At 52.1% G+C, this 12377-nt stretch overlaps 1 protein-coding gene across 4 annotated transcripts in view; it reads left to right on the plus strand.

Moving 5' to 3' along the window:
• Nucleotides 1-126: 126 nt before the first annotated feature.
• Nucleotides 127-12377, plus strand: part of CHDH (choline dehydrogenase) — a 31309-nt gene continuing 19058 nt past the window's right edge. The window contains exons 1-3 of one of the 4 annotated variants that reach the window (XM_038003785.2): nucleotides 127-458; nucleotides 5110-5275; nucleotides 6496-6566. The gene's annotated coding sequence lies outside the window, so the exon portion shown is untranslated. Of the gene's footprint in view, nucleotides 459-502; nucleotides 720-5109; nucleotides 5276-6495; nucleotides 6567-12377 lie in introns of those variants that run through there. The other 3 variants (XM_038003787.2, XM_038003786.2, XM_007984619.3) reach the window with 3 other exon arrangements.

The raw sequence follows: 12377 nt of genomic DNA on the forward strand, positions 1-12377 counted from the left end.
TCCCGGCGCTCCGGGGCCGCCCCTTCTCGGCTCCGCCTCTTGCAGCGCGGACCCAGTCCCGCCACCCTGACAGAGGGCGGGCCCGCTGGCTCCCTCCCCGGCTGGGGCAGGTCGCAGCGCCCTCGCCTGCCGGGACTCGGAGGAATGGGCCGAGTCCGAGCGCAGGCGGAGCACCGGCAGCCGCGGCGCGCGCCGGCCCCCGCGCACACGTGCGTGCAGTAAGCCAGGTGCCCCTGCTGCACCCGCCCTCGGGCTGCGCGCCCCCCCGCAGGAGCCCAGCTAGCCTCGCCGCACTGGGGCCGACCTGGTCGGAACGGCCGCGTGCCCCTTCCGGACACGGAGAGCGCGCGGGGCCCCGGCGCCGCCGGTTAAAGTGCCGCGGGACAGGGGCCGGGCCGCGGCCACCCGCTCCTCCCGCTCTGTCCTCGACTGTCGGGCCCTCGGCCGAGTCGCCCCGGGTGAGTAGCCGCGGACGCGCCCCGACGACGCCGCAGCAGCACAGCCGGGCCGGGAGCCCGGAGAGGCCTGGGGGCAGGAGGTTTGGGGCCAGGCTGGACGCCGAGACCCGGGCCCGCTTTACACAATCGCCCAGCCCCGCGAAGCGAAATGGGTGGAACGCGGACTGCCGAAGCTCACTGACTCCTTTGAAGGAGCGAGTTCTTTCAGCTACGCGGTGTTAGAGCGGTAGGAGTGCCCGCTGCCCGACCCCAGGCTTTCTGGTAAATGTCTGTTTCCACCAAGTGAGTTCGGACAGCAGCACCTGGGGCTCCCAAAGCGGAAGCCGTCAGCACTGGCGATTTGGAGCAGCGCTTCTCAAATTTCCCTGGCCCGGGATCTTTGAGCACCGCCTAAAATGAGATCCAGACGGCAGGTCCGGGTCAGGCCCGGGATCTGCATTTAACGAGCTTCCACCCACGCCCCCGTAATTCGTGGGTGGGTGGCCCAGGGACCATCCTTTGAGACACAGTGGTTTGGGGGAAAGTTCACAAAGATCAGCTGGGCTAACAGTGGAGCCACAGAGGCTGGAACTGCTGCCTCAGCCCCCTCGGTTTGCAAACGACAGGGTTGTGGTGACCAACTCAGGGCCATTTAAACTTGTAGGCAGAATTAGCTCCATTCTACAAATGAGAAGACGGAGTCCTAGAGAGGGGTATGGAACTTAGGGATGTGTTGTCAGCTGGTGAGAGGTTGTACTGAGTCAAGCAGCTGTTTTAGCTGAGGCCCTACTTGTGTGCCAGGCCTGGCCCCCCTGCCAGCTTGGTTACAGCTTGCATGGACTGGGGATCAGCCAGAGGTTTGGGCTCTGGCATGCATACGTGTGGAGTTGCAGGTAGCATTTTCAGAGAATTGCTCCGGTTCCTGACCAGGGAACTCAGTTGAGGTTGTGGCCGCACCCCTGCCTGGGGCTGGGCCACCCTGAGCCCCTCATTCCACCTCTCTGAGTTGCTTTGGGCCCTGTGGCCCCTGAGAACATTTTCAGCTCTAATAGTCATCTTCCTGTTCAGCAAATACGTGCTGGGTGCAAAGGTGCACGACACATGGGTGCTGGCTGATGGGTACTCCTGGAGTGAGGACGAGTGCAGTGAGAAGTATTTTCAAGGACACAAGTGCCCGCCCTGCTGCGGAAGCTCAGCTGAAAACAGCCTGGTCTGCAAGCTCACGATTGTGAACTTTGGCCGGGCGCGGTGGCTCAAGCCTGTAATCCCAGCACTTTGGGAGGCCGAGACGGGCGGATCACGAGGTCAGGAGATCCAGACCATCCTGGCTAACACGGTGAAACCCCGTCTCTACTAAAAACTACAGAAAACTAGCCGGGCGAGGTGGCGGGCGCCTGTAGTCCCAGCTACTCGGGAGGCTGAGGCAGGAGAATGGCGTAAACCTGGGAGGCGGAGCTTGCAGTGAGCTGAGATCTGGCCACTGCACTCCGGCCTGAGCCACAGAGCGAGACTCCGTCTCAAAAAAAAAAAAAAAAAAAAAGATTGTGAACTTTGTCCCATGGTGCTGAGGAATAATGGTACAGGCTTAGATGGCCATCAATTTTCAGTTTTACAAAGGCCACCTGGGTGGCTCTGCAGGGCAAGTAGAGGGCTCGTCCGTCTGAGACGAAGGAGCAGGCAGCCCTTCACTAACATGCGTTCATTCCGTATCTGATTCTGTACTGTGGGCCAGGTTCTGGGCTGTGCTGGCTTTTCAGCTGTGTGCCAGGGCAGGCCCTGCTGTGGTGAGCTTGGTGTTGTTTGGCACACGGGCTTTGAGACAACCAGGGGTGCAGAGGTTAGGCCTGGAGACAGGGTTCGTCAGTCAGACTTTCTCAGGGGGCAGTGGAGAGGAGAGGAGGATAGAGCCCTGGGGAGGAGGGCTTGCTGGAGGAGGTAGGGAGGTCTAGGAGGGGCTGCAGCAGGAATGCCCAGTAGTGAGGGAGGAGCTCATGGGGTCAGATGGAGCAGAGAGACCAAGGGCACTGAGGCTGGCTGGTGGCAGTCACAGGTAGCCTTGGCAAGAGGAAAGGGGAGGTGGTTTTGTAAAAAGAGAAGGGCCGAGGTTCTTTCTCCAGGGGAAGAAGTGTCAGGTGAGGGTGGTCTGGAGGTGGCTGAGCTGTGAGTAAGAAGGAGGAGTACTCAGGCAGGGGCTGCCAGGCAGACCCAAGACACAGCCCAAGTGGCTTTCCTGCTGTCCTGGGTTCAGGATGACACTGCCCTGGCCCCCTGGGGCTTAGGGATGGGGTGAAACCTGGTTCAGTTCCATAGTTGGGGCTGTGGAGTGGAGGAGAGGGTGTGACAGGCCTTGCAGCCACAACTGGAGGTTGAGGTGGGCAAACAGGGTGTGTCCGCCTGTCTCCTGGGGGGTTCCCCCTGCCCCGCTCGCTCAGAAGGCCATGCCTCAAGTAGTCCTGCATGAAAGGTCCCAGGTGGCCTGCTGGAAGGGACACAATTTATTTGGGTGCCTAAGCCTGATAACTTTGTGGCTTTTTGAACTAGAGGCTCTGGCAAGTCACTGCTCTTCTCAGAGTAGTTTCCTTTTCTGTAAAATGGGGTGGTGATAGGAGCGATGAAGTGATTTGAGTCTATAAGAGAAGCAACCTTTGGAGATTTTCTGACCTTCTCCCTTCAGTCATAAATTCTGCTAGGTCTGGGTTTCTGAAAGAGCGACCAGACAGTGTGCCTTCCTGTGCGGGCGGGGGGGGCGTTCTAGGTGCTCATTAAGTGCTTGAATGGATGAATAAATTAATTAACACCTACCTTCCTCCAAGGCCAGTGCCTGTGACTGCCCACCCAGGGTAGCTGGTTTGAACTTCCTCCTCTTGCTTCACAGGCAGAGCAAAGGTCAGGGCCTCTGCCAGAGCCTGGAAGATCACTGGGTCAAGTACCCATGGCCCTGACCCCCAGACCCTAGGGACAGGCTCTGTGCAGCCACGGTGTAGTGAGATGCCTGGCTTCCAGACCACCTGGTTCTGTGACTCATTCACCATCTGTTGGCCTTGAGTGAGGCTCTTGGTCTTTTGGAACCTCAGTTTCTCCATCTGTAACATGGGACTGACATCAGTTCTGCCTCCCCAGCAGGGCTGTTAGGAAACACAGAATAAACAGCAAATAGGAAAGCAAGTTGAAGGATTTAAGAGTGCTGCGTAAATTTAGGGGCAGGAGAGGCAGAACCAAAAAAAAAAAAAAAAAAAAAAAAAAGGAAAATTCCCTAGGACCCAAGAATCACGGTAATCCCCAGATTCTGTCATTGTTATTCAGACCTTTGCTTCTTTGCCTGATCCATTCCTGGGAGAACAAGGCCATCAGGGTTGTTGACATGTCCCGCAGGTCCAGCTTCCACCCACACAGGTGGAATTTTCCACTTCATTCTTTTGCAAATATTAATCAAAGCCCTGGCTGGTCAACAGTGGATTCATTGTCTCGTGAAGAGTGAGCCGTTTCTGGCACATACTGGCTGTCTCCCAGGGACTCTGGTGGTGAGCCTGAGCTGGGAGAGGAGCTGTTAGGAGCACTCCTGGCATCGGTGCTCCCTCAACTCCATATTCTGCTCCAGGTGGTTAAGCTTGGTCAACTTTAATGCCTGCTTTGAGGGAAAGACCCTGAAGCCACACTGAGGGCTTGCACCCCACTGTTCCCAGCAGGGCTACAAAACCGCATTTTCTCTGCTGTAGTAGGAGGGGCTGACCCAGAAAAGCCCACAGACTCAGGCCAGGTGTTAACTCAGCTTTAATCCCACTCGTCCTGGTTCCTAGGAGAAACCCCTTGAAGTCACATACGTGTGTTCTGTTCATGGCTGTGGTCCCTGTGCCTTGTCTCCTGGGTACTTGCATTGATTTTCACATTGTTGTTATCACACTGGGGTCTCAGAGAAAGCCTGGAATGCAGAGGAGGCAGGAACTGTTGTGGTTCTCTCAAAGCTCCATCTGTAAACAGGGGTGATGAAGTTAGCCTCATAGGGCTGCAGGGAGGACCACCCTGTCAACCTACATTGGGCCCTATGTTGGGCACATGCAACAGGATTGGTGGTATATTTTTTGATCCATGATACTTGAATATATTTGTTATTAATAATATTATTGGTCATAGTTGTAGCGTCACATTCCACACTTTATGGAGGAAGAAACAAGATGAGTGAGGCTATGTAAGAAGAGGGAGGATGAAACTCAGGCCATGCTGTGAATTTGATAAAATCACTATGTGTTTTGGTTTTAGCTTTGTGCTTTGTTTTTCTTTTCTTTCCTTTTTTTTTTTTTTTTGAGACAGAGTGTTGTTCTGTTGCCAAGGCCAGAGTGCAGTGGTACAATCATAGCTCACTGGGTTCAAGCAATCCTCCTGCCTCAGCCTCCCAAGTAGCTGGGACTACAGGTGCACACCAGCACACCACCATGCCTGACTAACTTTTTCTTTCTTTTTTTATTTTTATTGTTTAGAAATGGGGTCTTGCCATGTTATCGAGGCTGATATTGAACTTCTGGCCTCAAGCAATCCTCCTGCTTTGGCCTCCCAAAGTGCTAGGATTACAGGCATGAGCCACTGCACCTGGTCCTTTTAATTATTTGAAATGTATTTTTAGCTCTTGGCCCTCAACAAAACCTATGAAATGAGTGGTTGCGTTTTCATTTCATAGATGAGGAAACTGAGGCCCATGGATGCTAATCACGAGTGGTAGCAGAGTGGAGACTGCAACCTAAGGATTTTGACTACCAGCCACTTTCAGTTCTCTTTCAATGTAGTAAAACTTGAACATGGAACACCAATGCATGCAACCGACACAGGTGACATTGCATATTCATGTGAGTTGAGTTGAGTTTATTTATTTATTTATTTATTTATTTATTTATTTATTTATTATTTATTTTTGAGACAGAGTTTCGCTCCTGTCGCCCAGGCTGGAGTGCAATGGTATGATATCGGCTCACTGCAGCCGCTGCCTTCTGGGTTCAAGTGATTCTCCTGCCTCAGCCTCCTGAGTAGCTGGGACTACAGGCGCCAAACACCACGCCCAGCTAATTTTTGTATTTTCAGTAGAGATGGGGTTTTACCATGTTGGCCAGGCTGGTCTCGAACTCCTGACCTCAGGTGATCCGCCCGCCTCGGTCTCCCAAAGTGCTGGGATTACAGGCGTGAGCCACTGCACCCAGCCTGTGAGTTTATTTTATAACTTTGTATTTGTGATTTGTGTGTGTGTGTGTGTGTGTGTATCATAGTTAGAACAGTGATACCATTTTCAGGAGCACACTAGAAACCTGGGGCCATGGGTGCAGGTTGATGTCTTACACTAGCCCCAGCTCCTGATTTATTTCGGTATTTTAGTGATAGAGTGATTTCCAGTTGATACAAAGAAGCAGTCAGTTTTTCAGACGCTCACCTTGCAATCTGAGGACCCTCTGCGGTTAAACCCATCCAGAAGTTTGAAGGGGAAACAGCAGTGGGCATGTATGTGAAAATTGGCTGGCTAACCATGGCTGGCCAAGCTTTGACCAGCAGGGGCACCCAGCACACAACCTGGACCTTGCAGTGAGCTACGATCCTGCCACTGCACTCCAGCCTGGGCGACAGAGGTGTCTGCTGGAAGTGGCTCTGCTTGTACTGGCGTGGAAGTGTGCCAATGAGCGCAGAAAATCAAACAGGCTTTGCAGCGCCTGTGATGCATTTATAGGAAGTACAGGAGTCGGCACAGCAGACGGTGGGAAGAGAAGCTTTGTCCTGGCGTCTCTGGCCAACCTCCTAAGCTGATGGATTTGGGGTCTCCAGGGGATCCATGTCTGGTCCATAACAGTGCTTCTCAAACTCTCCATGCTGAAAGACTAGATGATTGTTTTTAAAATTTTAATCTTTCATGGGCCAGTTTTTAAAATATGATGAAAATTGTTATAAGAAGATTGAAGATATATAAAAAGATAAGCCCATTATCTGCTCATTAGACTCGACAGACATGAGGTTGCTGTGTCAAATGATAAAACTGTAAACCTTTCTACCCTCTGACTTTTGATTCTGTACTTATCTTTCTCAGACAATCACAAAGAGTGCGTAGGCCAGCCCTGGTCACAGAGTGCTCCGTATCCTGTCACTTCTGCGTGTGAGGTGGGTGTTTTTTTAACTGAGATTTCAAAAAACAAAACGGGTTAAAAGTTTACTTGAAAAAGGAAGCTGGCAATGAGCATTTGCAGAACACCACAAACTTCTGGGGAATCGTTGGAAATCCCTCGCTGTCCACCAGGCTCTGTGCCACAGAAATGCTCCCACCTTTCTGCTTTTCCTCACTTCTCTAGTGGGATCTGAGATTTCAAACAAACAACAACTACAAAAATCCTTTTTATCATGGAAGATTTGAAACCTATATAAAATTAGCCAGAAGAGATGATGGAGACGGGAATTTTGTGTTCTCATCACATAACTTTGTTAGCATCACCTCATGGGGGTCCCGTTTTGTATGTCCCACGAATCGCCGGGGTGACTGTAAGCCAAATCCTAGATAGCTTTTTTTTTTTTTTTTTGAGACAAGGTCTTTCTCTGTCATCCAGGCTGGGGTACAGTGGCAGGATCATAGCTCATGTAACCTTGAACTCCTGGACTCAAGCAGTCCTCCCACCTCAGCCTTCTAACGAGCTGGGACTATAGGTGTGTGCCACCATGTCCAGCTAATAAAAATTTTTGTAGACATGGGGTTTCAAAATGTTGCCCAACCTGGTCTTGAACTCCTGGCCTCAAGCAATCCTCCCACCTCCACCTCTGCATCCCAAGGTGCTGAGATTAAGGGGTGTGAGCCACCACACCCAGCCTTAAATATTTATCTTTAGAAATAGTTAGAAATAGTTGAATTATTCTCTTCTGGTTATTTTGAAATGTATAATAGATTGTTAACTACAGTCACCATACTGACCTGTCAAATACTAGATCTCATTTCTTCTAACTGTATATTAGATATTTCTTCTATCTAACTGTATATCTTCAACCCCCCATCCTCCCTTCCCTTCCTGAACTCTGATAACTACCCATCTACTCCCTGTCTTCATGAGATCCACTTTTTTAGCTCCTCCACTATGAGTGACAATGTGGTTTTTGACTTTCTGTGCTTGGCTTATTTCATTTAACATAATGACCTCCAGCTCCATCCATGTTGCTGCAAATGACAGGATCTCATTCTTTTTGACAGTTGAATAGTACTCCATTGTGTACATGGATCATATTTTTTAAAAATCTATTTGTCCATTAATGGATACTTAGGTTGATTCCATGTCTTGGCTGTTTGGGAATAGTGCTGCAGTAAACATGAGTGTGCGGATATCTCTTTGATATATTGACTTCATTTCTTCTATATACCCAGCCCAGTAGTGGGATTGTTGGATTATATGGTATTTCTGTTTTTAGTGTTTTGAGGCATCTCCATATTGTTTTTCATAGTGGCTGTACTAATTTACATTCCCACAAACAATGTACAGAGGTCCCTGAAAGGGTGAGGTTAAGCAACATAACCACAGAATCATAGTCACGTCTGACAAATAATGATTTCTTGACATCCTCACATACACACTCAGTGTTCAAATGACTAGGGTCCAGTGAAGAACAGCACATTCTCATGGTTGGCTCTTGCTCCTCTCACAGCCTGTCGGCTTCCCTTTCTCTCTCTCATCTGTCTCTCCTTTATCCATTCTATACTTGGATTTATTGTTGAAGAACCGTGTGGGGTTTCCTTGCGTCTGGATTCTGCTGATGATGGACCTTTGCAAGTTGCTCTGACCTTTGCGTTTCCTGTGAGTTGGTGGATTGATCTAGAAGTGTGATCAGATTCAGGTTTGAACTTTTGGACAAGGATGTTTTGTAGGTGGTGTTGCATTCTCCCATTCAGACCCCTGCCTGGACTGTATGGAGAAGTCGGTCTTTTAATTGCCTCCTGTGTGTGAAGTCACCTTGGTGAGTCCCAGCTGACCCTCACCCATATCTTTATCTCCTTCTGCTGGTCCTGGCTCCCCCTTGTTCTGAGATCACCCTGGCTGCTCTGTGGAGAGCTGGTTCTGGGGTGACCTGAGGAGGCAGCAGTAGTAGCAGGGACACTGCTAGGACGTTGTGGGGAGGGTCCCAGTGGGAGATGATGGGGCCTGATCCAGGTGGTGTCCAAGGGGTGGACAAAAATGGGCGGATTCTGCAGCACCAGCCTCATCCTTATGAGAGAAGCGACTACCCCCTAGGCCTCGGCTTCTGTGTCTGCTTTTCCTCCCCGGATAGTGCATTGTTATATACCAGTCACATGACAAGCGTTTATTGAGTGCCTGCTGCGTACCTGGCTCTGGGGGCTTCCAGCTCTCCCCCACTGCTGTCTGTAAGTGAATGCACATGGTAGGAAGAGCAGCTCTGTGGATGGGCTCTGCCAGGTGGGAACTTGGTAACTCGTGGCCTCTGAAGCCTGCCCTGTGCCTGGCATGAGGAGGAGCCTTCAACTCCCCTGGAGAGGGAACAGCAGTTGTCTTTCTCTTGCTGCTGTGTTACTGCATAAGAGCGGGGACACCAGCGCCTTCTGTCCCCTCGGCCTGCCTCTGGCTGTGCTCTGGCTTACCCACGTCCACCTCCCCACTTTCACCCGAGGCCCTCTATGCCACAGATCCCACTCACCCAGGCACAGTGCAGCCCGGAGTGCAGGGAGTTCACATCTGGAGCGGAGTGGCCAGTCTTCCTCAGGGGCCAGCCTGAGGCACTGCACCCCCTCACCCCCTAGTCTATTGGTGCTTGACTCTGGGAGGGGCCCCTAAGGGATTCGGGTCTCCCCAGTAGCGACCTCTGTTGCACCCTGCCCCCTACCCATGGCTGGGCACCCGCAGCACCTGCATAGACTGGATCCACAGACACGCCTGCGAGAGAAAGAAATGGTAGGTGACCCCGAGGAGCCGTCCCTGGAGGTTGAGTGGCCTGGGCCCCCGACCCCTGTCTGGGTGTTAGAACTCCAGTTCTTGTAACTGGATGTAAGAATGTTCCAATCTTACATTCTCTCTTTTCTTTTTTTTTTTTTTTTTTGTGTCGCCCAGGCTGGAGTGCAGTGATGTGATCTTGGCTCATGGCAACTTCTGCCTCCCAGGTTCAAGCGATTCTTTTGCCTCGGCCTTGAGTAGCTGAGACTACAAGGTGCGAGCCACCACACCCGGCTAATTTTTGTATTTTTAGTAGAGATGAGGTTTTGCCATGTTGATCAGGCTCGTCTTGAACTCCTGACCTTAGGTGATCTACCTGCCTCAGCCTCCCAAAGTGCTGGGATTACAGGTGTGAGCCACTGTGCCTGGCCTCCCACCTTACATACACTCTGCTTTTGGTATAGACCACCGTGAAGGTTTTAGAAAGTGGGGAAGCAGCGAGAGAGTGGAGGGAGGGGAGGGCAGAGGCCTGGAATGTGGAGCACAAAGTTTCCAGGCTGAGGAAGCACCCACTGTGGGGCAGCAGAGGGGAGGCAGGAGGGCAGACTCACTTCGGAGGAGCCACAGGCATCGACGGGGCCCACAGAGGCCAGCACCCACGCCTTATCAACAGGAAACCCCTGCCCTGGGTTACACGGTGAGGCCTGGCAGAGCTCTGATGCGATGTCAGACTTCAGGGCTCCACCTCGGGTTTTTTTGGCAGCCTGTAGCCTCAGCCCAGCCCCATCTGCCCCTCTTCACCAGGAGGATCCAGAGGGCAGGTGGGCTATGCCCGAGCAGCCAGGGCACAAGGGGCCAAGTGGTGTGGCCTCGTGCACACTGTCCGATATCATCTCCCAGGTAGCAATTTCCAATTCAGTTGTTAATTGTGTATCAATATGTGGGAGATGAGATTCCTGGGAAGAAAAAGTTGACACTGAAGAAAATGCTTTTTTTTTTTCCTTTTAGAGACAGGATCTTGCTCTGTTGCCCATGCTGGAGTGCAGTGGAACAGTGCTAGCTCACTGCAACCTTGAACTCCTGGGCTCAAGTGATTCTCCTGCCTCAGCCTCCTGAGTAGCTAGGACTACAGGTACACACCACCGTGCCTGGCTAATTAAAAAACAAGTTTTTTTTAGAAAAAATTGCTGGGTCTTGCTATGTTGCCCAGGCTGGTCTTCAACTCCTCAAATGCATCAAGCAATCCTGCCTCAGCCCAGAAGATGCTTTCAAAAAAATTGTTTTAAACTTTTTAATTGAGGTGCAACAGACATACAGTAAAGTGTCCATCGTGTTGGTTTTGATCTGTGTGTATGCCTGGGTAACCATCACCAGGTTTGGATCCAGAACATTCCCAGGGGGTGCCTTCTGTTGGTCCTGGCACAGGTACATGAGCTCAGCATCCACATCTCAGGCTGCCCAGGTTGGGTTTGCTGTTGGCCGCGTGCATCCTCATCCCCTGCATGTGTCTCCTCGGCCAGCATGACGGAGCGCCAGCCTCAGGCCAGGCTCAGCACACAGTGGGAGGCAAGGGCGTGGAGCCCTCAGCCAGGGATGTGGGCCTTCCACAGCTCATCTCACTATTAGCCTGTTGAGGTCCCAGTAAGTGGCACAGAGAAGTCCCAGGATGGATGTGGTCAGTGGTGAGGAGGTCTTCCCAGGGAAATTCATGCCCGAGGGAAAGTGAGGAGTGAATAGGTGAAAGGAGGTTAGGACCTGTACCTGGAGGAGGGAACAAAGGCAAAGGCCCTGAGGAGGAAGGGAAGGTGGACCAGGCACCTGGAGCCCCGGGAGTGAAGCTCACAGTTGGATGATGGCCACAGAGGCAGGGGCCTGGCCTGATCAGGCTTAGCACAAGAGGGCCTGGGGGGCCATGGGGAAGCTTGTCCCACTGTCTTAGGGAGGTGGGGGGCCTGGGTTGGGGGTGGCATGAGATTCCTGTGGGAGGAGGAGCAGCTGCCAAGTGTTGCTCCCTGGACCACCACTGCCTCTGGGCCCAGCCAGGTCTCATTCTCAAACTGAGATCCTTCCCACCCTGGGCCACTGCACTGCACTCCCCTCAGCCCACCACAGGGCTGGGTATTCAGACGGTTGTGCTCCTGGGAGGCTCTGCTGGGCTGTAGGAAAGCAGCCAAGCCTTCTTGGCTTGAGACCTCTGGCATGGGAACTTGGTGTCTTGCACCCTTTTGTGTGCTGACTGTGACCTTTTGGCTCCTGTGATGTGGCTTTGTTGGTCGGGCCTGTGGTGGAGGGGGTCCCAGCCTTTGGCTTGACATGGGGCAGGGGTTTCCCTCTCTGTGACATGGGGCTGATGGTGATGGAGTGATGATGAAGCCCTTCCACCCCACCCAGCATCTTTGGGGGCTTAAATGTGATAACCCATGTGACGTGCTCAGCAGGGGTAACTGATCCTCTTAATATAACTCAGTTTGGTCCCCTGGTTTAATGGAGCTGTATGATCAGACAAAGGCAGCCACAGAGCAATGTGTTCTTACCCACACGAAGCCCAGCCTAGCATGTAGGGAATCCTGTTCGAGGTCTCACAGAGATTGCAGGTCAAAGCCAGTACTAGAAGGCCAGATGGAAAAAAGCAGTTGACCTGCCCTGAATCCTTCTTTGGTGAATGACCCCCAGATGGGTAAAGGTGGCCATGGCCCTTACCACATGTTTTGTAGTTACCCCAAAAGACTGTCATCATCAGCCTGGCCCATGGGCACAGGTGGTGAAGGTCAGTGCAAGCCTGGGGCAGTGCTGACTTCAGGGTGCCGAGGCTCAGGGCTGTAAAGTGACTTTCTGGGCTTTGAAGCTCATGAGTAGCTGAGCTTTGTGCTGGGACTACCCGAGCCTTGTCCACAGTGGGCTATGGTGGCCACTTCTCAAATGTGTTAGCAGGGTTCTTTCATGTGGATGGACTCACTTTTTTAATGGGCAGTCCCCTACTGGAGGAGTGTTAAGTTGTTTGTAATTCTTTGCTGGTGTAAACAACACAGGGACAGGCCCCTTGTGCTTGTTT

Source organism: Chlorocebus sabaeus, chromosome 22 (genome assembly GCF_047675955.1).
Source record: "Chlorocebus sabaeus isolate Y175 chromosome 22, mChlSab1.0.hap1, whole genome shotgun sequence".
NCBI lineage: Eukaryota > Metazoa > Chordata > Mammalia > Primates > Cercopithecidae > Chlorocebus > Chlorocebus sabaeus.